This window comes from Manacus candei, unplaced genomic scaffold, assembly GCF_025592945.1.
Source record: "Manacus candei isolate 608988 ecotype Guabito, Panama unplaced genomic scaffold, ASM2559294v1 h1tg000186l, whole genome shotgun sequence".
NCBI lineage: Eukaryota > Metazoa > Chordata > Aves > Passeriformes > Pipridae > Manacus > Manacus candei.
This window is the reverse complement of record NW_026138234.1, coordinates 242,633-267,054: the sequence shown is the minus strand read 5'-3', so window position 1 is coordinate 267,054 and position 24,422 is coordinate 242,633. Positions and strand designations below refer to the sequence as shown.

General features: G+C 50.3%; 1 long non-coding RNA gene across 1 annotated transcript; it reads left to right on the top strand.

Annotated features, from left to right (window-relative positions):
• The first annotated feature begins 11,140 nt into the window (after positions 1 to 11,140).
• On the top strand, positions 11,141 to 15,596 carry LOC127464029 (uncharacterized). Its single transcript, XR_007901116.1, has 3 exons — positions 11,141 to 11,188; positions 14,457 to 14,494; positions 15,173 to 15,596. It is a non-coding gene; the product is annotated as an uncharacterized LOC127464029 (long non-coding RNA).
• Positions 15,597 to 24,422: the final 8,826 nt, after the last annotated feature.

Genomic DNA, 24,422 nt, shown 5'->3' with positions numbered 1-24,422 from the left:
GCTATAAACTAGGTGTTAAGAGGCCTGTGAGATAGAAGGATGTTTCTGTCCTCACACCCTTTGTGAACTCCCCGCCCTGAGGAGAGTACCAAGCATTCCTGCCTGAACTGGAGGATATATAATCTTGGAGTTTTGGAACATTTTTGAACCCACTCGTGGGATCCAGAGGACGGCTGCATCTCATCGCTCTCAACCAGACTTAGACCACCACTGGACTGCGATCACCAGTTCTGGCCAGACTGCAGCAGCTCTCCCACCAGCAGGTTCTTCCCCTCTCCCTTTACTTTGGACTCAAACAGGGCCCAAGGAACACCACTTTGTTCAGGCCCCAGGGTACTGGGTCATACATTTGGGTTTTTGTGGGTTGAGACCAATTGTTTGTTTGTATTATTGTACTTACTGTATTATTTTAATAAATTGTTATTCTGACTTATAATCTCTCCTTTGAGTTGGGTTCATTCCCCCTGCTGGTTAACTTTTAAACCAGGACAATCACCTTCAAGGGGCGGAAGGGTGGCAAAGGACAGGGTCAAGGCGAAGGTCAGGGCCTCCTTCCAGCAAGATGGCTGCGCCCATAGGCCTCACACCACCGAGGCCTACCCCGCCTGCCGCCACCCTGAACCGGACATAGACTTAATGCAGCACTCCCCTGAATGGCAGCTTAAGCTACCAGATATCTGGAGAGCCTTCAGGGAGGAGGCTGTTAGCGCTAAAGACACTGAATTCCTAAAAGCATTTCCCATCTATGTAGAGGAAGGAAGGGCCCCAGAGTGACTGTAGGGAATTGGCTATAGAACACGGCTTGCCTAGGCCATGGGAACATCTTAGATAGCGAGGTTACAGTGCCCTTGTACCCTGTTAGCTGGCTGGTAAACAGGACATTGTGATTAGCAAAACAAAAAGCAACTGAGTACCACCTGTGTCAACAAAGAAATGAGGAAGAGGTGAGATCAACATTTAAGCAGAACCAATAATGAGCTTAGCTTTTGCAATATGTATGAACTAATTATAAAGCATATATTAAGCTGTTAGCAATGATCAATAAACGAAGCTTGCTGATTCTCATATTGAGGGTCTCATTCTTCCCCCGTCACAACAAGTGGCGACCAATATTGTACCCCATGCTAAAAGATATGAAAAAGGCCATCGTCGAGTATGGGCTGGGGGCACCCTTCACCATCGAGTTGCTAGAATCCTTCTTCCTGGCCTGTAAGCTGATACGTTACAACATAAGAGCAGTGATAGGAGGACTCTTTACAACAGTACAGTCCTTAGTATTTGAGGTAGAATGGAAAAAATTAATCACTGCATATGTCAATGACAAAATGGAAAGAAGGGGAATCCCAATTCAGCAGGCAATAGACATGTTCTATGGGGAGGGGAACTATTCGAGTAGGGGGGATCAAGCTCGAATTGACCCCAAATTTTTAGAAGCGACTAAAGAATTGGCATTAGAGGTCGTGAAAAGGGTGACAGATGCCTATGTGCAGACGCCTTCTTTCACACTTATTAACCAAGGCCCAAAAGAACCTTTTGTAGAATTCATAACCAGGCTAAAAGAGGCAATCAGCAGGCAGGTCCACCAAAAAGAGAGCCAGGAAATTTTATTCAATAAATTGGTTATCAAAAAGGCGAATGAGGACTGTCAGAAAGCTTTGAAGATGTTAGAGGATCCCTCCCTACTCGAAATGATAGACACTTGTAAAAATATAGGTTCCAATTCCCATAAAGCGCGTCTATTGGCTACCACTTTCATGGGTCCCCAATCATGTTTCAATTGTGGTGAAAAGGGACACTTCAAAAAACATTGTCCTAAGTTAGTCCCCGAACCAAATTTGCCTAAGACCCTATGTCGGAGGTGTGGGAAGGACCGCCATTGGTCTTCTAGTTGTAGGTCAATGACCAATATCAATGGTGAGCCCCTTCCCCCCAGGAGGTCCCCAGAGCTGAGGAAAAGGGTAACCTTCCAATCTTTGCCCGATCTTCGCCCTTGCTCCTGTGAACATCAGGGAAACGGGGAGCAGATCGCCCAGGGGGGCGCAACGACACAAATAACCCCTGCTCTCCGCTCCATCCTGCGCCCAACACCGTACCCAGCTACCCCATTACCCAAGAGCCTCCGACAGACCTCATTCCCGTTCAGTGTGATCCTTTAAATTCAGCAGACCCTATCTCAGTTAAAAACCAGTGTGTTCCCCTAAATTGGATAATCCTTTCCGTTACTCACCCGTCTACTCACCTAAGCTCCTATGAGCAGGCCAGGGTTAGACCATCTGCCCCGGTTGATCCAGATAAGACTTACCTGATGATATCGCACTTTTCAGCAGTGGCTAAGGGAATAATTGTAGTGCCTACTCTCCTGACGGGACTGACGAACACAAATATAGCTATATGCCTAACTGTGCATCTCTCTCCCGTGCAGTTGGAGGACCGCTTCCCCGTGGCGAAGATTGTCTCCACCGACGAGCTGCTCTGCGTGGTGTCCCCAGATGAGAAGCGGAGGGAGGGATCACTGAGGGAAGTCCACTGGACAACCTCGGTGAAGACCTCTCGCCCTCTTCTAACATGTCTCATCTACTTTTCTCAACCTAGGCACCCTCAGAAAGTCAAGGTGGAAGGGTTACTCGACATGGGGGCGGATGTCACCATAATTGCCTCCAAGGACTGGCCGTACGGCTGGCCAGCCCAGACCACTAACATCAGAGTCAGCGGTGTAGGGGGATCGCAGTACCCCGTCAGGAGTAAAGAGGTAAAGAGGAACTCCGAAGTTCCACCCACCTTTTCCCTGTCTCCCTATCACACTTTTCCCTGAGTTGTCAGTCCCATGCTCCTCCCCAGTTCAGAATCCTCCCCTCAGACTTTAAACCCCTTATTTAAACCCCTGTTGTCCCTGAATAAAGTGGCATTGCTGCACGAACCCTCAACTGTGCCAAGAACCGTTATTGCAGTGCTCAGTCCTATTTCCCATCCCCCCGGACCGTGGCAGCAGGGAGATTGCCAAAACTGAAACCAGTACACAGTTGAAAGCTGAACAAAACAACATTTATTCCAAAGAAAGTAGCAAACAAAATGAGAAACCGAGAGACAGAAAAGAGAAGGGAAACAAGCCCCCAAGACAACCCCCCATTCACTCAAGTGTTACTTACCAGGTTGTCTTACCGACCCCAGAATGCTTAGAATTCCCCATAGCAGAAGCTGCATCCTCATTATCCTCAATGAGTCAATTTTCATTAATGTGAGGAAAGCTGAGAGACTGTAGAAACATCAGTTGAACTTCAAAGTCCCCTGGTTTCTGTCTCTCCTCAGACTTAGAATCAGGGTTAGGGTTAGGGTTAGGGTTAGGGTTAGGGTTAGGTTTTTTTTAGGGTTAGGGAACCGGGTTTGCGCATAACTCGCAGTCTCTTTTTTAGGGTTAGTATTACTATGCGCAAACCCGATTCCCTGACCCTAATCCTAAAAAAGTGAATGCAAGCTATGTGCAAACCCTGTTCCCTAACCTTAACCTTAAAAAAGAGACTGCAAGCTATGCACAAAACCAGTTCCCTAACCCTAACTTTAAAAAAGTGACTGCAAGCTACTAGGGTTAGGGTTAGGGTTAGGGTAAGGGTTAGGGTTGGGGTTAGGGTTTAGGGTTAGGGTTAGGGTTAGGGTTAGGGTTAGGGTTAGGGTTAGGGTTAGGGTTAGGGTTAGGGTTAAGGTTAGGGTTAGGGTAAGGGTTAGGTGTTAGGGTTGGGGTTAGGGTTAGGATTAGTCATAATCTGTCTCAACGCGCGATCTAACTATCCTGGGTTTACCCCATTCCAGGAACGCAAACCGTAAACCCTAAAACCTAAACCCTAACCCTTTCTAACCTTAACCCTAACACTAACCCTAACATCTCATAGCAGAGGGAGGGAGGGGCCTGATTCCTCATCAGATATATCAACAGTCATAAACCTGTAAGCTCAGCTCTTGCCTTTTGTAGCAGTACGTTCAGATACATGTCCGGAATAAAGACAAGTGCCAAAAAATACTCAAGCACACAAAATATCTTTTATTACAGTGAGAGTAATAATCATAGTAATAAACTTAGCAAGAGGAATTAAAAACTAAAAAAGAAAAAAGGATACAAAATAACTATCTTATCGGGTGGCATTAAAACAAATACTACGAACAGCATTTAATACAGTATTAACTAGTGAAAAAGGGATACCAAAAAAGAATCTTAACACAATATTATGGATAACACGATATTGGTTAGTAAAAAGGGAAACTAAAGGAAAAATACTATAAACATAAAAGGAGAATTAAAGGAACACTAAAAGGATATTAAAAAGTTTGTTCTCTCAGTTGCTTCCTATCAATAAACTGTGCTTACCCACACAGACAGGCCAGGGCTGTCAGGATCTGCAGCAGCTGGTCGGTACCCAGGCTTAGCGGGCTTCCCCGCGGAGCAACACAGTCTCGGTGGTAGGATGAGTATCGCTCAACTCAGCAGTCTCGACACCCCATTTTATCAGTTCCACATTACACTACGTAGGGCCAGTACGCAGTATAAGGTGATGCCTGAATGGCAGCCAAACACCGCCTAATCATTACCTAATGGCAACAGTCTGCGCATGCCCTACTTGTAGGGCAAGGGGCGAGCGACCCCTGCCCACATAATCTTCCTCCCATCATCATCTTTCTCACCCCTATGTATGACCTCTACCATTGTGTTTCAAGGGTAGATGTATCTATCTTGCAATATGTAGCAAAACCAAGGAAAAACTCAGCTCGGATAATAGGGAATATCAAGCTGACTTGCTAAAAAGCACAATGGACCTTACAAGCTGACTTGTTGAAAAGCACAATGGACCTTACAATTAGCTTCTGCCATAAGTTACATTGTACCATACTCTAGCTAGTTTCACATCCTAATATGACTTTGTTCTCACGCCTCTATGCTCCATTGATCATCTAATTCAAAAATATCCCCCTTACACCTTTTCAGGGCTTCACACCGTCAACACTGGAGGGAGGGAGGGGCCCGACTGCTCATCTGAGGTATCATGCAAGTCAAAAGCCTGAAAAGTCTCCTAGAATGCATAAATCATTAACCATTTCAGTCTCTGACAATTGGTCCACACAGTAACTGCAAGCTATGCCCAAAGCCTGTTCCCTAACCTTAGAAGAGAGACTGCAACCCTCGAGATGTTGGAGGCTCGAGGCATGGTCCGTGACACTAATCATGGCTATAACTCATAACTTCTTGGAGTATGGGGACTTCCCTCCTTCACCCCCGGCAGATCAAGGCCACCACTTCAACTGACAGACATGGAAGCATCGCTGGACCCCGTGGGCGGTGACTATATACATCTGTCCACTCTCAGCTTTTCTTTCTCTTACTCTCCCTTGCTCTTATCCTGCCTTTCTCTCCCCTATGCATTTTCTTTCCCCCCCCCAAAGGTTATGTCTGTGTCACATTGTGGTATGACAGCACCCAAAGTGCTAGCATGCCTGTTGATACAGAATTGTTAAAATAAACCTTGCCAGTATATGTTTTCAGACACAGATTATTTAGTGTCGTTTCACTTTAATCCACCCCAAGGGAATTATTAATAAAAACCTGAGTTAGCCCGAGAGGGGTTTACTGGGCACCACTGCGTTCCTGGAATGGGGTAAACCCGCGATAGTTAGATCGCGCATTGAGACAGATTCTGACTAACCCTAACCCTAACCCCAACCCTAACCCCTAACCCTTACCCTAACCCTAACCCTAACCCTAACCCTAACCCGAACCCTAACCCCAACCCTAACCCTTACCCTAACCCTAACCCTAACCCTAGTAGCTTGCAGTCTCTTTTTTAAAGTTAGGGTTAGGGAAATGGTTTTATGCATAGCTTGCAGTCTCTTTTTTAAGGTTAAGGTTAGGGAAGAGGGTTTGCACATAGCTTGCATTCGCTTTTTTAGGATTAGGGTCAGGGAATCGGGTTTGCGCAAAGCTTGCAGTCTCTTTTTTAAGGTTAGGTTCAGAGAAAAGGGTTTGCGTATAGCTTGCAGTCTCTTTTTTAAGCTTAGGGTTAGGTAACAGGGTTTGCACATAGTTTGCAGTCTTTTTTAAGGTTAGGTTTAGGGAAGAGGGTTTGCGCATAACTTGCAGTCTCGTTTTTAGAGTTAGGGTTAGGGAAAAGGGTTTGCGCATAGTTTGCGTTCTCACTTTTAAGGTTAGGGTTAGGGAAAAGGGTTTGCGCATAGCTTGCAGTCTCTAGATTAGGGTTAGGGTTAAGGAACAGGTTTTGCGCATAGCTTCCAGTCTCTGTTTAATGTTGGGGTTAGGGGACAGTACTCTATAGAAGCAGAGTACATACTGGACAGCGGTGGGTATTCTGCCAGGCACGCGACAGAACAGCAACAGCAAAAGCAGAAACCCAAGAGAAAAAGCAAAAGATTCTGACAGCGGTGGGCAGTGAATCCGGTTTATAGCCTGAGAGGGGCTTATTGGGCACCGCTGCGTGTCCGGAATGGGCTAAACCCACAATTGTTAGTTCGCGCACTGAGACAAATTCTTCCTAACCCTAACCCTTACCCATAACCCTAACCCTAACCCTAACCCTAACAGTAACCCTGTCTTTTGCTAACCCTAAACCTAACCCTAACCCTAACCCAAACTTTTGCTAACCCTAACCCTAACCCTAAATTTCCTAACCCTAACCCTAACCCTTTCTAACACTAACTCAAAACCTAACCCCAACCTTAACCCTAACCCTAACCCTAACCCTAAACCCTAACCCTAACCCTAACCCTAACCCTAACCCTAACCCTAACCCTAACCCTAACCTTAGTAGCTTGCAGTCTCTTTTTTAAGGTGAGGGGTAGGGAAAAGGGTTTGCGCATAGCTTGCAGGTTATTTTTAGGGTTAGGGAAACGGGTTTGCGCATAGCTTGCAGTCTCTTTTTTAGGGCTAGCATTAGGGAACCGGGATTGCGCGTAGCTTGCAGTCTCTTTTTTAGGGTTAGTGTTAGGGAAAAGGGTTTGCGCGTAGCTTGCAGTTACTGTGTGGACCAATCAGCACTGACTCCGCCAAGAAGGCAAAGCCAGTGACGCGGACCAATCAGCATTGAGCCCACCTCTTGACTCCACCCAGTGGGCGGGACCCGTGCTCTATAGAAGCAGAGTACATACTGGACGGCAGTGGGTATTCAGCCAGACATGCAACAGAACGGCAACAGCAAAAGCAGAGACCAAGGAGAAAAAGCAAAAGATTCTGACAGTGGTGGACACTGAATCGGGCTTATAGCCTGAGAGGGGTTTACTGGGCACCACTGCGTTCCTGGAATGGGGTAAACCCGCGATAGTTAGATTGCGCATTAAGACAGATTCTGACTAACCCTAACCCTAACCCCAAGCCTAACCCTTACCCTAACCCGAACCCCAACCCTAACCCTAACCCTAACCCTAACCCTAAACCCTAACCCTAACCCTAACACTAAACCCTAAACCAAAAGGAAACTTCTTTTGCTATGCCTACTGGGCGGAGTCAGTGCTGATTGGTGTTACAACCCGCCCCAGGAAAAGGGGAGAGGGGGTAACTCAGGTTTTTATTAATAATTCCCTTGGGGTGGATTAAAGTGAAATGACACTAAATAATTGGTGTCTGAAAACATATACTGGCAAGGTTTATTTTAACAATTCTGTATCAACAGGCATGCTAGCAGTTTGGGAGTTGGGCTATCAGTTGGGAGGCATGGCTGAAAACAGGAAACAACAGCCCTAATTCCCAGGAAAGAAAGCCTGGAAGCTTTGGCTTTGTGGTGCAGTTGGTGGGCCACATTGGACACTCCATGGGCAGGCAGCAAGAGTTTTCTGGATCTGGGAGTCAATCTGGGGGCCTCGGAGTGTTTGAGGGGAAGTTGGGAGTGTCCTGTGGGACCAGGATGGGATTTGAGGGCTCCTGGAGGGGCTGGGACGGGTGTATAGTGCGGGCATCGTCTAGTATTGATGGGGGTAATCAGTGAGCTGACTGTTTCATAATCATCAAAATTTTAACATACAATATGATTATTAGAATAAAAAGCAAAAAGGTAATATCAGCAAAACAGTAACAGGGTGAAGCTCTTGGTTGAAGACTGGTTTCTTCTTTTTCTCCAGTGATTTTAATTCTTTTTCGTCTGGGTTTTAATCCCATCTTTGGCATTTTGTTGCGAACATTTTGTCCCCATATCCATTAGAAATTGTATTAACTGTTGATGAGAACAAAGTGGAATGCCAAGGTATGTGATATATTGATAGGATTTCACTGGTTGGCTTTTAATTTGTCCAGGTTTATCGCCATAATGCTTCTGCTCTTTAACCACTTGAATCAGAATGAATTGAGTTGTTTTCTGGGTCGGGTTCTCTTTTTGAGTCCAAGGGTTTTTAGTGGATTCAGTATCAGGCACAAAGGAAATTGAGGGAGGTAAAGAATAATCTTCCCTTTGTTCATTATCACAGGGATCACTCAGTCTATTTTCATTAATGTGAGGAAAGCTGGGAGACTCTAGAAACATCAGTTGAACTTCAAATTCTCCTTGTTTCTTTCTCTCCTGAGACTTAGAATCAGGGTTCTCTGTGGTTTCCCAAGTCTCAATGCCAGGGTAAGACACTGGTTTATGAAGTTGCCTGACCAAACCAGGAGCCTGTTTTTTTAGCAACAGTTTTCTCTCTGCACTCTGGCGCAACAAGACTTTGAAGGTGGTCAACCTCAGTTTGAAGCAACTCATTTTTAGCAACAAGTTTATCCGATTTTTCTCCTGTTTCCCTCTCAAAGGCTAACGATGACTTCAACACCACATTTTCTGATTTCAAAACAGTAGATTCAACATCAGAAATCCATTCATGACTTCCCTGTCACCACTCCATCCGAATGTCTGTGCTCTCACGTTGACCTGAGAGAAACCTCAGGCAGGTGGAAAAGGGCAGATAAAGAAAAAACAGATGGGTCCAGCAGAAGTGATGCTGCTTCTGTCAAAAGCAGAGCAGAGACCGAAAGCACTTGAGGAAGTTGCTTACAGAAGCACTTGTGCATTCCAAGTTACAGCTCAGGAGTCTCAGTGACTTGTCCAACATGAGAGTTTCTTTTCCATTTCTCAACCCCCAGATTCCTCAGGAGTAGGAAACTGGAAACACTGACTCAGAAAAGCTCCATTCCTTCCTAATAATTGTGCTTTGCCCTTCCCATTTGACAGTGCTCTTGGAAATGTGCTGCTGTGATCTGGATCTGTGAGCAGCCCTGACCTCCCAGAGCACTCATCCAATGGCAGGAAGACCCCACCTGGCTCCTGCTGGGGTTCTTGCCACCACGACCCAGTATGGGTCAATGGAATGGGGAGCAGGGCGGTGGGACCAGTAAGGACCAGTTAAGGGGGTTGGGGGCACTTCAGCATCTCCATCAAGGTCAGACCAGTACAGAGTAGCATAGACCAGTATAGATCGGTATAGACCAGTATAAACCAGTATGGACCAGTATAGACCAATATGGGTCACTGGAATGGGGAATGGGGCAGTGGGACCAGTAAGGACCAGTTAAGGGGGTTGGGGGCACTTCAGCATCTCCATCAAGGTCAGACCAGTACAGACCGGTACAAACCAGTATGGACCAGTATGGACCAGTATAAACCAGGGTAGAGCAGTATAAACCGATATAAACCAGTACGGGTCACTGAAACAGGGAATGGGGTGGTGGGATCAGTAAGGACCAGTTAAGGGGGTTGGGGGCGTTTCATCATCTCCGTCAAGGTCAGACCAGTACAGACCAGTATAAACCAGTATAGAGCAGTATGGACTGGTATAGACCGGTATAGACCAGTATAAACCAGTACAGACCGGTACGGGTCATTGGAATGGGGAATGGGGCAGTGGGACCAGTAAGGACCAGTTAAGGGGGTTGGGGGTGTTTCATCATCTCCGTCAAGGTCAGACCAGTACAGACCAGTATAAACCAGGGTAGAGCAGTATAAACCAGTATAAACCAGTACGGGTCCCTGGAACAGGGAATGGGGTGGTGGGACCAGCAAGAACCAGTTAAGGGGGTTGGGGGCACTTTAGCATCTCCATCAAGGTCAGGTCAGTATAAACCCGTATAGACCAGTATGGGCCAGTATAAACCGGTATAAACCAGTATGGACCAGTACAGGTGACTGGAACGGGGAATGGGGCGGTAGGACCAGTAAGGACCAGTTAAGGGGGTTGGGGGCACTTCAGCATCTCCGTCAATGTCAGACCAGTACAGACTAGTATAGACCAGTATAGACCAGTATAGATTAGTATAAACCAGTATGGACCAGTATAGACCAATATAAATCAGTGCGGGTCACTGGAACAAGGAATAGGGTGGTGGGACCAGTAAGGACCAGTTAAGGGGGTTGGGAGCACTTCAGCATCTCCATCAAGGTCAGACCAGTACAGACCAGTATAAACCAGGATAGACCAGTATAAACCAGTATGGACCAGTACGGGTCACTGAAACGCGGAATGGGGTGGTGGGACCAGTAAGGACCAGTTAAGGCAGAACTCAGTTGGGACTTAGTGGTTTGGGGGTGGGCTGTCCCTTCTTTAGGTGGGCGTGGTCTCTCCCTGGTGGGCGTGTCCCATCCCAAGGTGGCCATAGCCTCTGCAAGTGGGCGTGTCTTTTGCATCCTCTCCCCCTCCCTGAACTGGGAGCTCAACTGGGACTTACTGGGTTTTGGGTGGGTGTGTCCCCTCCCAATGATGGACCCACTTTCAGCCCCTCCCCCCACCTTGAAGGGCCCCCCCAAAGCCCCTCCTCCCCCTTCCTGCACCTCCCCAACCCTCAGGGTCCCTCCTGTCCCACCCCAACCCTCAGGGCCCTCCTGCCCCTCCCCCCACCTCGGGGTCCCTCCTGCCCCTCCCCCACCCTCAGGGACCCGCCTACCCCTCCCCCACCCTCAGGGACGGTCCTGCCCTTCCCCCACCCTCAGGGAACCTCCTGCCCTTCCCCCACGCTCAAGGACCATCCTGCTCCATCCCCACCCTCAGTGTTCCCTCCTTCCCCTCCCCCCCCCACTGGGGCCGTTACTGGTCCCTTACTGGTCTGTACTGGGAAGGGAGAGGGGAGGGGCCGCCCCCTCGAGGCCCCTCACCCCCAGTGACATCACCGGGTCCCAAAAATAGCCCTGGGGGCCCAAACTGGAGGGGGGACCTGGAGCCGCTCCCAGTGTGACCAGTTCAGGTACTGGGAGGGACTGGGAGGGACTGGGAGGGGGCAGGGCTTCCCCCCCTCCCCCCCTCCGTGTCCTTGGGGTGACCTTGGGGAGGGAGGGGGATGGGCCGCTCCCAGTGGCTCCCAGTAGCTCCCAGTAACCCCAGTAATGCCTCCGGTATCTCCAGCGACCCCCCCAGTAACCCCAGTGACCCCCCCAGTAGCTCCTAGGAGCTCCCAGTAACCCCAGTGTCTATCCCAGTAGCTCCCAGTAACTCCCAGGAATCCTAGTGTCCATCCCAGTAACTCCCAGTAACCCCAGTGTCCACCCCAGTAGCTCCCAGTAACTCCCAGTAAGCCCCCAGTAGCTCCCAGTAACTCCCAGTAACCCCAGTGACCCCCCCAGTAGCTGCCAGTAACCCCAGTGTCCATCCCAGTAACCCCAGTGACCCCCCCAGTAGCTCCCAGTAACTCCAGTGTCCATCCCAGTAACCCCAGTGACCCCCCCAGTAGCTTCCAGTAGCTCCCAGTAACTCCCAGTGTCCCCCCCAGTGCCTCCCAGTATGTCCCAGTTTAACCCAGTTCCCCCCCCCCGTAGGCCCTGGGCCGGGTGGGGGAGGGGTGGGCTCACATTTCCATGACAACATCCCTTTCCCTCTGGCCCAGTTTCTCCCAGTTCCTCCCAGTTTAACCCAGTTTTTCCACATTTTTCCACATTTTTCCACATTTCCCCCCATTTTCCACATTTTTCCCAGATTTTCCCCCATTTTTCCCAATTTTCCTGAATTTTTCCCCATTTCCCCCTCATTTTCCAGATTTTTCCCATTTTTCCCCCATTTTCCCAGATTTTTCCCATTTTTCCCCCATTTTCCCAGATTTTTCCCATTTTTCCCCCATTTTCCCAGATTTTTCCTCATTTTGTCCAGATTTTCCCAGATTTTCCTTCCATTTTCCCACATTTTTCCCCATTTTTTCCACATTTTTCCCACATTTTCCCAGATTTTCACACATTTTTCTCCAGATTTTCCCTGATTTTTTTTCCCCATTTTTTCCACATTTTCCCCGATTTTTTCTCACATTTTTCCCAGACTTGCCCAGATTTTTTCCCCCATTTTCCTGGATTTTTCCCAGAATTTCCCATATTTTCCCAATTTTTCCAAAATTTTTTTTATCTTTCCCCATTTTTTTCCCATTTCCTGGATTTTCTCCCATTTTTTCCACATTTTCCCAGATTTTTCCTCATTTTTCCCAGATTTTCCCAGATTTTTCCCATTTTTCCCAGATTTTCCCAGATTTTTCCCATTTTTCCCAGATTTTCCCAAGATTTTTTCCCACTTTTTTAAATCTTTCCCCATTTTTTTAAATCTTTCCCCATTTTTCCCCATTTTCTGGGATTTTTTTCCATTTTTCTCCATTTCCCCCCATTTTTCCCAGAATTTCCAGCATTTCCCCCCCAGTTTGTCCCCATTTTCCCAGATTTCTCCCAGATTTTCCCAGATTTTTCCCTATTTTTTCCCCATTTTCCCGGATTTTTCCCAGATTTTTCCTCCACTTTTCCCAGAATTTCCCACATTTTCCCAGATTTTTCCCACATTTTTTCCCATTTTTCACACATTTTCTCAGATTTTTCTCCAGATTTTCTTCCAGATTTTCCCACATTTTCCCACATTTTCCCACATTTTCCCACATTTTCCCCCATTTTTCTTGATTTTTCCCGATTTTCCCCATTTTTCCGGATTCTTTCCCCATTTTTTCCCATTTTCACACCTTTTCCCTCATTTTCCCCCATTTTCACGGATTTCTCCTCATTTCCCCCATTTTCCCACCGTTTTTCCCAATTTTTTCACATCTTCCCAGATTTTTCCCCATTTTCCCCATTTTCCCCAGATTTTTCCCCATTTTGCCCCCATTTTCTTGCATTTTCCTCATTTTCCCACATTTTCCCAAATTTTTTCCCACATTTTCCCAGATTTTCCTCCCTATTTCCCCAGATTTTTCCTCATTTTTCCCATTTTTTCCCAGATTTTTCCTGATTATTTTCCCCATTTTCCCGGATTTCCCCCCTTTTTTCCCACATTTCCCCGGATTTTTTCCCAATTTCCCCCCATTTTCCATGATTTTTCCCAGATTTTTCCTGATTTTCCCCCATTTTTCCCACATTTTTCCCCATTTTTCTCAGATTTTTTTCCCCATATTTCCAGATTTCCCCAGAATATTCCCCATTTTCCCCCCATTTTTTCCCTATTTTCCCAGATTTTTCCCATTTTTTCCCCTTTCCCCCCCATTTTTCCCACATTTTCCCCAGATTTTCTCCCATTTTCCCCAGAATTTCCCAGGTTTTTTCCCCAGTTTTCCCCATTTCCCCGGATTTTTCTCACATTTTTCCCAGAATTTTCCGCAATTGCCCCATTTGCCCACATTTTCCCAGATTTTTCACCATTTTCCTGATTTTCCCCCCATTTTTCCCACATTTTCACAGATTTTTCTCCAGATTTTCCCCACATTTTTCCCCCATTTCCCCACATTTTCTTGGATTTTTGGGTCCCCAGTTTTCCAAATTTCCCAAATTTCCCCAGTGGGAAAAAATGGGGGGAAAAAACCAGGAATTTTGGGGAAAATGGGGAAAAATTGGGGAAAAATTGGGAAATTTGGTGAACACGAATGAAAAATTGGGAAAAATGGGGGAAAATTTGAGAAAAAAGTGGGAAATTTGGGGAAAAATGATAAAAATGGGGAAAAATGGGGGGAAATTTAGGAAAACTGGGGGAAAATCCGGGAAAATGTGGACAAAGGGGGGAAATTTTGGGGAAAAAGTCAGAAATTTGTGGAAATGGGGGATTTTGAGGGGAAATGGAGGGAAAACTGGGAAAAAAGTAAGAAATTTGGGGAAAACGGGTGAAAAATCAGGAAAAATGGGGGATAATTGGGAAAAATTAGGGGAAATTTAGGAAAAAAATGGGGAAAAATGGCAGAATTTGGGGAAAATGGGGAAATTTGGGAAAAATGGGGTTAATTGAGAAAAAAAAGGGGGAATTTGGGTAAAATGGGATGAAAAATTGGGGAAAGTTGGGAAAAATGGGGGCAAATTTGGGGAAAATGAAAAAAAATGGGGGAAATTTGGGAACAATGGAAGGAATTTGGAAAAAAAATGGGGAAAAATTGAGAAAAATGGGGAAATTTGGGAAAAATGGGGGAAATGGGGGGGAAATTGGGGAAAGAGTGGGAAATCTGGGAGAAATGGATGAAAAACTGGGAAAAATGAGGGGAAATTTGGGAAAAACTTGGGTGTCCCCACCAGGTTCGGCCCCGCCATGGCCCCGATAGCCCCGGGATCAGGTGAGACCCCTCCCTCATGCCCTGAGCCCTCCCCCTCCCCGAGGTCACTGCCCTGACCGCCCGAGTCCAGGCTGTGACCCCTCCCCCACCCCGTGGCCCCTCCCACACTTTATGGCCCCTTCCCCATTCTGTGGCCCCTACCCCATTCTGTAGCCCCTACCCCACTCTGTGACCCCTCTCCCACTTCATGGCCCCTCCCCCACTCTCTGACCCCTCCCCCACTCTATGGCCTCTCATCCACTTTATGGCCCCTCCCCCACTCTCAGACCCTTCCCCCACTTTATGGCCCCTCCCCCACTCTCTGACCCCTCCACCACTCTATGGCCCCTCATCCACTTTATGGCCCCTCCCCCACTCTCAGACCCTTCCCCCACTTTATGGCCCCTCCCCCACTCTGTGGCTCCTCCCCCACTCTGTGACCCCTCCCCCATTCTGGGACCCCTCTCCCACTCTGTGGCCCCTCCCCCACTTTACGGCCTCTCCCCCACTCGGTGACCCCTCCCCCACCGACAGCTTCTCCCTGCAGAGAGAACAGCCAACACACTATTTCACTTCTCACTTTAACAAAGCTCTTTTCTCCTTCAAGCCCCTCAAAGGCGCCAAGGCCACATAGGAGGCCACACACAAACAGTACTCCTCTTCCCACTTGACTACACTTTCTCCCTCACTCTTCTACAGGGAACACCAGGAATCTGCTCGCAGAGGCCTCTCCTTTCCCATCAGTAGCTCAGCACAAGGAGTTAAAGGAGCTCAAACCTTAGGCCACAAGAGCTGACAGCGAGGAAACTTTGGGAGCAAACTAATGCTGCTAACACGGCCCCAGCTGAATCCAGCACACAATCACAGAATCCAAGAGTCCTTCAGCTTGGAAAAGACCTCCAAGCTCACTGAGTCTTGTGCAGCCCCTCCCCGACCGCCTGCAGGGACTGGATGATGCTTTGCACAAGCACCAAAAGGAATGTTGTGAAAGCCATGGCCTGCAGGAGGACACAGAGAAGGGCTTGGTTGGGGCTGGGAAGGAGGGAGCTGGCGCTGGGGGAGCGGGGATGGAGCCTCGGGGATGTGGCGCAGCAAGGACAGGGGCCCAGGCAGCTGGCAGGCGGCAAGACCTCACCCCCTTCCCCAGCAGCAGCACCGGGCCCTGTCCAAGGCACTCCTGCCAGGGACTGGGCCCTGCAGGCAGGGGCAGAACCCACTCCCTGGGGCGGCCTTGCTGCCCCGGCCCTCGTCCGGCCCAGCCTCTCCCTGTGTGCGTGCTCCCCACAGCACAGGCTGCACTGGGCAGCATCCCCTGATGGGCCCTGCAGAGCTGCCCCACAGGGACACTTCCCTTTTATGTCACAGGTGCCACAGCCTGTCCCAGCCAGCCCTGCCCATTGTCCCCACCCCGGCTCAGTGACTCACAGTGGCCCCTGGCAACCAAAGAACCAAAGCCCCACACCCCCAGAGTGCAGCCCTACCCATGTGCAAGGGGCCCCCAAAGGGTTCCCTGCACAAAGCAGCCCCTCCAAACCCTTGTCAGATAGAAAACTGGGGGACGTGACCCTTGGATGCTTTTAGGACAGAGATACAAGCTTTTCTTGAATAATGGAGGGGGTCACTTTTTAATTATTAATATTTACAGTTATCCATTTGGGGACAGGATGTCCTACAGGCTAATGTGGTGTCACATTTGGAGTGAAAAGTACTTTTCAAAGAAACCCAGGGTGCATGGGTGATGCACAGGAAGCTGCCAAGTCACCCAATGTGAAGCTCAACACTGCTTTGCAACAGCACTGCCCTTTCACACACATCTTTGGCAAAGACAAAGATGTCAGGCTTTAGTTTCTAAATCAGTAACACTTGACAAGACCTCTTTATGAACTGACAGCAAGAGAACTTAGGAGCAGCTTAGGGTTGGCAAGTGTAGGAGCCAAGAAGAGAAGGACTGATGGGTATGTCATGAACACTGACAGCTGGATGGTCGTGGAGCTGACCAAGGACTGCTAGACACAAAAGACATCACCTGCTGGACTTGGCCCAAACACCAGCCCCCTCCTCTCCCTTCTCAACCACTCAACCACAGCCTGCACACACCCACACCTGCCAGGGCCAACTGGCTGTTTCTCTTCTCTTTTCTGCCTGGGGGCGAAGGAAGAAGGACAGGAAGGGCATTTGCCTTCGGGTCAGAGGGAAGGGGAAGGAGATCCCCCCAGATCCATCCCTGGCAGGATGGGGGCTGGAGGAGACATTGGGGGACCCCCAAGAATATTTTCGAGGGGAAGAAAGGATGGGGGCACCCACAGGGGGTTGGGGGGGGGACACCCAGGAATCTCGTGGTGGGACACTGGGGAGTTCCCAGTAGTTTCTTGGGGGGGTGGACCCCCAGCAGTCCGGGGTGGAAAAATGGACAGAGGAATCCACCGTAAAGGGTTGGTGGCACCCAAAAGACTCTAGGAGGGGGTCGGGAGGGACCCCGGAGTCCTGAAGAGTGTTTGGGGGTCCCCAGGAGGGAGTCTGGGGGTCTGAGGTGGTCCCAGGAGATTTTCAAGGGTTAAGGGGATGCACAGGAGATTTGGGGGAGGAGGGGGAAAGGCGGAGGGTCCCCAGGAGTCTTGGGGGGGATCTGGGCGGTTCCCGAGAGTCTTGGGGGAGATTCGGAGGGGTCACCAGGAGCCCCCGGACCCCCTGAACTCACCCCACACCACCATGGCCTCGTTGGGGCCACACGTGAAAAACAGTGCGACGGGAGGAGACCCTGGGGCCGGGATCGATCGGGACCAATCGGGTTCAATCCCGATCCTTCCCTCCCCCGCCATCACCGTCCCGCTCCCGGCAGCCCCCGCGGAAGTTTCGACGTTCTATTGGGTGACTCACCGGCACAAGGACAGGGGCCCAGCAGAATCTGGCAATGACGTCATTCCAGCAGAACCATTCTATTGGCTGCGACCCACGAGGGAGCCCCAAAACCTGTTCATGGCTTGGGGGGGAAGGACAGCCGGCACGACCGGGAACGGGGGTGCAGAGGGTGTTCAAGTGCCCAGGAAAGGGGCAAAAAACTTTCCCCTCTCCCTCCCAGTGCCCCCTCAGCCCATCCCAGTGTCTCCCCTCTCTCCCAGTGCCCCCTCAGCCCATCCCGGTCTCTCCCCTGCTCTCCCAGTGCCCCCGTCCATCGAGGTCCCAGCCCGGCCCTGCCCCCTGCTCTGCTCCGGCCTGGATTTCTCCCCTGCAGGGGCAGCTGAGGTGGCTCCAGGGTGGGCGGGAGCTTTCAGGGCAGGGGGTGGCTCCTTACATGCTGCTGGAACCGCCCCTGTCTGGGCGGGCCCGTCAGCCTGGGGCACCTCCTCACCCGAGCCTGGGGGACGGGCCGGCAACTGGGAGGGGCTTTGGGAAGGAATGGGGAGGCTGAGAAGGGCTTGGAGGTCGTGGGGGTAAATGGGAAGGTGTTTGGGGGAGTTTGGGGGTTTGGGAGGGAGGTTGGGGAGATTGGGGCAGCTGTGAGGGGTTTTGGGGAGTCGTCGGGGATGTGGGAAGGAACTGGGAGAGAGTTTGGGGGCATACTCAAGGGGAAGGGGGCAACCAGGAGAGGGTTTGAAAGGTCCTGGGAGGGCTGGAGGTAACTGGGAGGGGTTTGGTGGCATCTTGTGGGTTTTTGTGGGTCTGGGAGGCAGTCTGGGGGCCTCGGAGGGATAAGGGGAAGTTGGGAGTGTCCTGTGGGACCGGGATGGGATTTGAGGGTTCCCAGAGGGGCTGGGAGGGCTTTATGCCTTTATACTGCGGGCATTGTCTAGTATTGATGGGGGTAATCCGTGAGTTGACTGTTTCATAATCATCCAAATTTTAACAAGACTTTGAAGGTGGTCAACCTCAGTTTGAAGCAGCTCATTTTTAGCAACAAATTTATCCGATTTTTCTCCTGTTTCCCTCTCAAAGGCTAACGATGACTTCAACACCACATTTTCTGATTTCAAAACAGTAGACTCAACATCAGAAATCCATTCATGACTTCCCTGTCACCACTCCATCCGAATGTCTGTGCACTCACTGTGGCCTGAGAGAAACCTGCCTGTTTGCAGCGCACTGACTGGGCAACTTTTCTTTTTGCAAGTGGAAAAGGGCAGATAAAGAAAAAACAGATGGGTCCAGCAGAAGTGATGCTGCTTCTGTCAAAAGCAGAGCAGAGACCGAAAGCACTTGAGGAAGTTGCTTACAGAAGCACTTGTGCATTCCAAGTTACAGCTCAGGAGTCTCAGTGACTTGTCCAACATGGGAGCTCCTTTTCCATTTCTCAACCCCCAGATTCCTCAGGAGTAGGAAACTGAAAACACTGACTCAGAAGAGCTCCATTCCCTCCTAATGATTGTGCTTTGTCCTTCCCATTTGACAGTGCTCTTGGAAATGTTGCTGGTGTGATCTGGATCTGGGAGCAACCCTGACCTCCCACAGCCCTGACCACACACACCTCATCCAATGGCAGGAAGAACCTGCCTGGCTCCTGCTGGGGTTCTCACCACCCACCGACAGCTTCTCCCTGCAGAGGGGTGGGCAACTACCCAGGCAGGATGAGACCTGACCCCAGCAGGCAGCAAAGTCCCTGCCCTGGCACAAAGAACCCCGGAGCACAGGGACCCTGCTCTGCAGGACAGCCCCGGGCATCCCTGGCTGCACCCCCACCTTCCCACCTCGCAGCCATCCCTGGCAGAAGGAGCCCACCTGCGCTGTCCCTCTGACGGTGCTGCAGGGAAGGCCTGCCCTGGAGAACATCCTCCTCCGGCGCAACAGAGAAACTGGGAGAGTCCTGACAGATGTGCAAGGCTGTGGGATGTGGTAGCTTTAGGAGATTCCTCCAGGAACACAAGCGACATTGCCCTGCACCTGTAGACTCACTCTGCAGAGGAGTGTGAAGTTGTGTCCCCAAGTTGTGTCTCAGCTGAACACCTGCCATCTTTCTGCTGCCTTTAACCTCCCTTTGCCTTTCTTCTCTTCTCTCGTGCCTACAGGCAGTGCCCTCGGCCCTGCTGGGCTGTGCAGAGGAGCTGCTCCTGGGCAGAGCTGTCTCTCTGCAGTGCTACCCGCTTGCCAGGATTTCCCTGTGTGCCAGGAGCACGGCCCAGCTGAGCAGCACAGCAAGAGCCAAAGGCAACCCTTTCTCTGCCCCTCTGGGTTCCCCGCAGGTGTCCCTGGGGCTCCAGGGGAACCTGCTGTGGAACAGACTGAAGGAAACAATGATGTTCCCTCTTCTCCCCTCTTCAGTGACACTTCTTTCCAGCAGTGACACTTCTTTCCAGCAGTGACATTTCTCCTCTTAGAAAATTACCAGGGTATGATGATCACCTTTTCTAGTTTCATCATTACACAGGACACCAGGAGGGTGACAGCAAAGGATCTGGTAACTCCCTGGCACAGCGGGGGTTTTCCTGGAGTCACACAGAGAAATGTGTCAGGGCTCTGAGAGGTGTCCAACCCTGAGCTGGACTGATGCACACACGGGGGTGTTCAGAGGCACTTCCCTGGCACACACACAGGCAGTTCATTGCAGCAGGGGCAGTGTCTCCCTGGGCTCCTGCTACCACTCCCAGAGCCTGGAGCCACCTCAGCCCTGTAATGCTCCCACCCTGCCCACTCCTACACTTCAGATGAACATTGGGGTTTTCTAGTCACTGGAACTGCCCAGACCAGTCCCTCCCTGGTGCCCCCATCTCCCTGCCCCGCCCCAGCCCAGCAGAGCAGCACAGTCGTTTCTGGTCCTGCAGCAAGAAAGGGAGGCAATAGAGAACAGGGACAGTGACTGCATGTCTGGACTGCTCAGGAGATCATCAGCTCAGGCGGCAGCTCCTGCAGCCCCAGGGCCAGACCCGCTTCCCAGTGGCCCAGGCAGCTGCTGCCACGTGGGCACAAGCTCTGCAGCCCAGGAGGGTCCTGTAGTGAAGGGCTTTGCAGATGGCCACGTAGCGGTCATAGGACATGATGGTGAGAAGGGCAAGCTCCGCTGTGATCAAGAAGAAAAGCAAAAAACACCTGTGCAGCTCATCCTGAGTAGGACATGCCCCTGGTGTTCTAGAGGGAATTGGCCATGGCTTTGGGGAGAGTGGTGCAGATGCAACCCGGGTGTGTGAGGGAGAGGTGGAGCAGGAAGAAGTCCCTGGGGGGTGTGCAGGTGGTGGTGGCAGGCTACGGCACTGAGGATGAGGCCGTTGCCCAGGAGGGCAGCCAGGGAGATGCCCAGGAAGAAGCAGAAGTGCAAGAGCTGCAGCCAGGAGGAGGAAGTGGGGGATGGAGTTGCTGTTGGCCATGAGCTTCCTCCGGGCATCAGGAAATGTCCAAGGAGGAAAAGGCAGTGGAAACTTTGGGACAGGTTTCCTAGATCAAACCCATGAATTCCTCTGAGCATCTACCCTCATCCCAAGTATCTGCGGTCACACATATATAGATTCTGGACTGTAGAAGACAGGTTTAGCATGACTTTAAGATGATTTCTTCTCAATTTTTTGATTTATTTTTCTACTGCCAGGTCTGAGAGGGGCATCGTGGAACCAAAGGAACCCTGAGACATTTCAGAATCCCACATGTGTTGGGTCTGTCTGAGCTGGAGTTCATTTTCTCACTGCAGGCGTCACAGGGCTGTGCTTTGCATTGGGAGCTACAAAGGGGTTAATCACACCAGTGCTTTGGCAACTGCTGAGCAGGGCTGGTGCAGCATCTGCATTGTCGGCTTCATCCCCTGAATCGGGGGCAAGATCATGGGAGGCGATACAGACAGGTCAGTTGAGCCAAATGGACCAAAGGGACATTGCAGAATATATGGCGTCAGCTGAGCTACAAGAGCTCAGGAAAGGAACAGGAAAGGGGGAAAATCCATTTTTTTACAATACATGCCTTCTGAGCGGCTTCTCTGTGTGGTGAAGCCCTGCTTCCCATGAAGTGGCCAGGTATCACTGCTGACAGGAAGTAGAGAGAAAATCTTTTTATTTTCCTCTTCACTTATGCATGCGCAAACTTTGGCTTTTGCTTTAGTAAAGTGCCTTTTTCTCAAGGTAGAAATAATTTTCCATCTTATTCTGTCTCTTCTGTCTGGCTGGGAAGGGCAGCAATAGAGCAGCTTGGTCGGCACCTGGCATCCAGGTAAGGTCAACCCACTGCAACATTGCAGGGTCTCATGGAACCAAAGGACTGCTGGGAGACTGGGGGAACTCACGGAATCAAGTGGCTGTCGTGGCACTGCCTTGCATCATAGAAGCAAATGTTCCCTGGGAAACTACAGAAACCAGGGACTTAAGGGACATCATTGGGATGTGCGGGACCTCATGGAATTAAACAAACCGTGGGATATCTTTGGAACTTCATGGAATCAAAGGGATTGGAATCAAAGGGATAAAACAAAAGAATTAAACCCCATGACCAGAAACCATTGGATCGAACATTTCTTTAATATGCCAGCTGGGAATTCATGGGGGTACTCTGCCATGCATGAATCAAAGAATCAGTATAAATTTCGGAGTAAAAATACAGTGATACTTGAAAGACCCTCCCCTTCACAAGCAGTCCAAAATTCTCTTATGATTTTAAGGTCAAATAGCCTCTTGGATTTTATTCGTGGAGCAAGACTGCCATCTAGCGTCCATTTCTTCTGGGAGGGGCAGTCCTTTTCACAGAGTGGTCTTCTCCCTTAGCAGGCCTCGTAGCGTCTCTGATTGATCTTTCCGACCCCTAACCCCTAAACTAAATGCTTTAGGACCAGCTAAGACGTGTCTTAGAACTTCCCATTTGCTTAAACAATGTATAATTGACTTTCTTCTTAACAGAACAATCTCTTCTTAAACAAGTTTTCTGAGGCCTGTCAGCTAATTTCTTGAAGATGGGCATATGATACACTCTCTATTAGTTTCCATGTATCATCTACATTCTCTCTCCTACAACTAATTGTAGTCTTAAAAGAAAAGAAAAGACTGCTACCATGCCAAGAAAGCAAACCCCTTTGTTGATTAGGATTTTTATCTAAGAAAAACTTCTGATTTACGAAGCCATTAAGGATGGAGATCCTCTCTCATTTCAGTGCCATTGTGACAATATGGGGCCTCATGGAACACATGGAACACAGAACACTGCACATTCCCAAGCAATCAAGGGGCCATTGTAACACTCCAGGGCCTCATGGAAGACAGAGGCCCCGCAGAGAGACCTCAAATCAGAGGTTTGGGCAATCCTCAACCAGAGGAACTTCAACAAGGGGAAGTGCCAGATTCTGTCCCTGTGATGGGGCAACCCCGAATGTCCGGACAGACTGGGAAGGATATTCTGCATAGCAGCGCTGGAAAATGGCCTCTGGGGTCCTGGTGGATGGTCAGTTGGCCAAGAGTCAGTGGTGCTCTGGCGGGGGCTCACTGCTCGGTCACAGGAGGGTTTTCAGACACACGAGTCCTTCGCTTGCACACAGACACAGACAGTTCATGGCAGCAGGGGCAGTATCTCCTGGGGTTCCTGCTGCCACGCCTCTCGGGCTCTCCTTGGGTGCTGGCTGGAGGCAGAGGTCAGGCGACAGCGGCGACAGTGCGGCGGCGGTCCGTGCTCTGCACCATGGAAACGGCGGGGCCAGGCTGGGTGGCAGGGGTGGTGTTTGCTATCGAGGATCTTCAGATTGACAGGCCATGTGCGTCTTACACCGCCATCGTCTCTTCCCTCACATCTGTCTTTTGGCACGTGGAGACTCCTGAATTGTCCTCCAGGGCAAGCGCTTGCGAGAATGGTCGAGGGGCACGAGAGGCAGAACATCCCTCCGGGCTCAGTGCCCTCCGGGCTCAACCTCTCCTGGCCTTTTCCGTGGAACATCCCTGCTAGCAGTAGGAGCATCTTTGCTAGGGACAAAGACCACTTGTGGTTTTGTCGGGGGCTGTGGCACCAGTGCCACGAGGAGGCAGTGCATGGGAGAAACACCTTTCCCTGAGAAAACTCGGATGTGGCATAACCCCTCGCACTTGCTTTGGGATTCATGGAGATGCAGTCTCAGTAAGCGAGTTCTGCTGTGTCCCTCGTCCAGCTCTTCTTGCTCAGAGGACCAGGGAACACTCTCTCACACCTGAACTGGATGCACTGGAATCTGCACATTTGCAGCAGGTTGAGGGGCACTCAGAGGCACATTCAAAAATTTCGTTCTCTTTCCCATCTCTGTCACCTCCGTAGGACATAAATGACCACCAAAGCAGGGTGTGATCTATTGCCATGTGCACTGGAAAACCCAGGTCATCTCCTCAGGGCATTCATCACAGACCTGCCATCCGCTCTTGGCACTCACAATAGAACCACAACTTCCAGCACTGGCTTCTCACCCGGCACACAGAGATTCTTTTGCCTTCCTTGGAGAGACCGGAAGAACTAGACAGCGTGTATCTGTTTGCATTGCACAGACAAGTCTTGAGCACACACCTGCTGTTGGTGTGGGGAGATGACCCAGAGCAAGAACAATTGCCATCAACCTCCTGGGGAGACCTTGAAGTTATGTGGGACAAAGAGTGTCTCGGTGTCACATTGCATTTACGGTTCTAAATCCTGGCAAAGCCCATGCATGCAGCTCTGGGATGTGCTTCTCTTGGACAGAGCTCCGCGTTTCCATCTCTCAGGCGGTGGGGCATCTCAGATAGTGGCAGAGCAGGTGGCACCCCACAAGGGCTTAGGTGCATCCAGGCTCCTGGCGTGGCAGCAGGAACCCCAGGAGATACTGCCCCTGCTGCCATGAACTGTCTGTGTCTGTGTGCAAGCGAAGGACTCGTGTGTCTGAAAACCCTCCTGTGACCGAGCAGTGAGCCCCCGCCAGAGCACCACTGACTCTTGGCCAACTGACCATCCACCAGGACCCCAGAGGCCATTTTCCAGCGCTGCTATGCAGAATATCCTTCCCAGTCTGTCCGGACATTCGGGGTTGCCCCATCACAGGGACAGAATCTGGCACTTCCCC